Source organism: Perca fluviatilis, chromosome 19 (assembly GCF_010015445.1).
Source record: "Perca fluviatilis chromosome 19, GENO_Pfluv_1.0, whole genome shotgun sequence".
Classification (NCBI taxonomy): Eukaryota; Metazoa; Chordata; class Actinopteri; order Perciformes; family Percidae; genus Perca; species Perca fluviatilis.
In genome coordinates this window covers 173581-177500 of record NC_053130.1, presented here as the reverse complement: position 1 = coordinate 177500, position 3920 = coordinate 173581, and positions in this window count along the sequence as shown.

The following is a 3920-nucleotide window of genomic DNA, read 5'->3' as shown; positions in this document are numbered from 1 at the left end:
CGCCAAGTGGGGATTTCAGCAACACACCGTATGGTCGGCTACGGCTTCTACCCGAGGAGGACAACTGGACTGACGAACCGGAGTGGTGCAGTGCAGTACCGCAGAGGCAGACTAGTTAGCCGTGATTGCGGCGCTCCCGCCGCCATTACTTGCCTCACGACGCGCTATGAACCAGGCAGCTATCATGCTAGCAATGAACCTCTCCACAGTGTAGCTAATCAGCCTAACCTCCATGCTAACTACCAAGCTAATTACCATCCACAACCCACTAGCGGGATCCTTCGGTGTCACTACAGCTATACTTATGATAACCAGGCTAGCTATCAGGCCCAGCCACCTAGCGTTAGCTACAGTAGGCCCAGCTATACCGACGCTACTAGGCCCGTTAGCTTTAACCCCCGCTCCAGACCTATGACGCGGCGGCTACATCCGATCGACGCCCGGCCAAAATAACACCGCCCACCCGGCTACTAGTGGCGGTGGCGGTCAACAGACCAACAACAACAACCACCGTCAGACTAGCAACAATAGCCGTGGCAAACAGGGGACAAAGTGCTTCCCGTTCACGCTCTAGGTCCAAGCAGGGGCGCTCACAACAGCAGAAACAGAGGAATAACCGTAAAAACAACAATCGGGTGAACAACAAGAACAACAAAAATGCCCCAAAAAATCCCCAAAACAACAGAAATAATAATAACTACGGCAGAAAAAATCAAAAGCAGAACAACAACGCCCAAAACCGGCAACAACAGCCCCGCCAGGCCGCACAGCGTTCATCGGACCCTGATTTCAGTGTCAAAAATCGAACCATTCACAGACTCATCAAGGCAGAGCACCACTTGCGCAATGTTTCTGCACAAGATGCTCCAAAGGCCATCACTAAAATCACCAAGATGTTGTCTGACGTAATTAAACCGTCTGACCCCATTGATCCCACTAAGAAACTGATCGCTGACAACGCAGCAGTTTGGGGAACAAAACACCATTGAGATTTTGCGTGGTCACTACAATAGAACGCTGGCAGGCAATCTGCAATTTCTACTGCGCTTTGACATGTCCTCCTGGCAACAGAACTTTGACATTGCCGCGTGCGTGGGCACGCGTAGCCGCACTTGTCGGAGGCTACTGCCCGACACTGTAAGACGTCGTGTATGCTAAAATAATAGAAGCCTTACAAAACCAAATACAGGCTAATACTCGACCTACCACACAACCACGCGGCCCGCCCATCCCTGCGGCCCAGGATAGGGTCATCGAGGTCCTAATGGAGGCTGAGGATACGACGGCACAGCCCCGCACAATCCTCCAACAGAACTGGTACGACGCCATGACTGCCGGACAGGAAGCCCCGCCCTCAATGGCTGCCCCACGCCCTCAACGCCTGCCCAGGACACGCCCACCGGACCCTGGACCAGCATCAACTGCAGGACAGCTGCTGGTTACTGCTGACGTACACCAGGACCCCACTGACCGGGCACAACCGACGGAGACGACAGGGCCGGAGATACGGGCTGAGACGGGGGGGCCCCTTTCGCCTCACCCCACCTCCTCTCTTCCCCTGCCCCTCCTAACCCACCTCCCCTTTCCCCTTCTTCTTCCCTTTCCCTCTCTCCTCCCCCCCTTACCTCTTCTCCTTTTCTAGCCCCCCCTCTCCCCCTAGAGGCCCTGAACCTGTCGAATGAGATCCCGCCCACGCCTCCACCGGGACTCCCACCAACCTCCCGACCTGCTCCAATCTTTGATCTGGAGACCGAGTTTCCTGAGCTCTCTCAGCTGAGGGAGCAGTTCGGCGCCCGCCTTCAGGAACTCAGGTCCCCGGCTACATCAGCTGGGCGGCCAGCGGCACCCACTGGTAATCCACCAAGCCTAACTCCTCTCAGACTTCTTCCCTCAGAGGGGGGAGCTCGAGTGGGGGAGACCCCACACACATCCTCGGGAGCTGTCACCACGAGGGGTAAGTCGCCCTTGGACAACCTGGGGCCTCTGAACCAGGCCAAAACACAGAGCAAGCTCTCATTTGCAACACCTGTAATACAAACTGTATTTTCTCCACATAGACACCCTAATGTCACAGATAAGATGAACGACTGGTCCCTGACTGCACACAAGCCCTGGCTTTTGGTGGGAGACTCAAATTTAAGTCGCCTCCCTCCCTACTCACAGAACCAGGTCCAGATAGAAAGTTATCCCGGTGCCGCATTTAAACACGCCGAGGCTATATTAGCCAGTGCACCGGTTTCTACGGCCGTAAAAGTTTTGGTCCTTTCATTTGGGATTAACAACAGGGGCCAGGATCCTGATAAAGTCTCTATCCCACACATCAAAAAGGTTATACGTATGGCGAAACTCCGCCTTCCACAGGACCCGCATCTTGATCCCAATCCTCAACTTCTCCCGCTCCCTGTCACACCAGGAGCAACAGAACTTGAGGGGAATCAATGAGTTTCTTGTGTGCGTCGAGGATTCATAATCCCCAGTTATCTAGGTCTGTCTTTTCCACCGACAAAGACCACGTCCACTGGACTATGTCCACCGCCAAACACATGTTTGACCATTGGATGGTGTTTTTAAACACCTTAACCCCATAAACACGTCCACAGTCTCGGGGTTAAAAACAGTTATAAACTTATCCAAGTCGTTCATCTTAACTGCGGCTCAAACCGATCTTCTGAACAAGGGTTTAACATTCATCCCGTCCATCCAAAAACAGACCAACAAACAGGTCAAGGATGCTCTCAGAATTGATCTGCAAGATTACCACAGGCATCTCAAATTGGCTGTCTATTATCAAGATAAGCCTGAATCTTCCCAATTGCCTTTCATGCCTAAATCAAATTGGTCACCTGCTCTCCCCTTACTCCCTCCAGAAGTGACACAGCTGATTCAGCTCGACCTGGACACGTTCCACAAGCAACACAAGGTAGGTTGGACAAAACCGAACCTCTCCCGCTTTGAGAGACGAGCTTTGGAACAGTTAAGTAACAATAGGGGTGTTGTGTTGAAGCCAGCGGATAAGGGCAGTGCGGTGGTAATAATGGACAGGACTGACTACTTATTTGAAGGACTTAGACAGCTCAATGACCCACATTATTATAAAAAACTGGACCGTCCGATATACCAAGACACCATCCCATTGGTTAATAAAATCGTCAACTCTCTTTATGAGAAAAAGTTTATCAACCACAAACAAAAGACCTTTCTGTTTGGTGTGATGCGCAGCCTAGGCCCCCGTAAGGTTCTACCTATTACCGAAAATACATAAAGCTGGTGACAAGTGGACGGTTCCCCATAAGATCCCTCCGGGACGTCCAATAGTGTCGGACTGTAACAGTGAGACTTATCTGACAGCCAAGTTTATCGACCACTATCTCAACCCTCTCTCAGTGTTACATGACAGTTATATTAAGGACACTTTTGACTTTGTCACGAAGATTAAAGCCTTAAAAATCCCCCCCTCGGCTTTTCTCTTTTCTCTAGATGTCTCCTCGCTTTACACCAACATTTCCACCCCAGAAGGCCTTGCTGCGGTCAGAGAAACCTTTTTAAAGTACCCTGACATTAAAAGACCGGACAAAGAACTTTTACAGTTACTGGAACTCAACCTGACTAAAAACGACTTTGAATTTAACGGCCAGTTTTTTCTGCAGGTTTCTGGCACCGCAATGGGAAAGACTTTTGCGCCCTCCTATGCCGACCTGTTCATGGCTCGATGGGAGCAAGGAGCTTTGGCCTCCTGTCCGCTACGACCTTTGCATTATTATAGATATCTGGACGATATCTGGGGCGTGTGGGACCACTCTGAGCCAGAGTTCTTTCAGTTTCTCGACAAGCTAAATGCACACAGTGACTCCATCACCCTCACGGCCACACTCAGTCCTGACCAAATTGACTTTTTGGATACCACGACCTTTAAAGGCCCA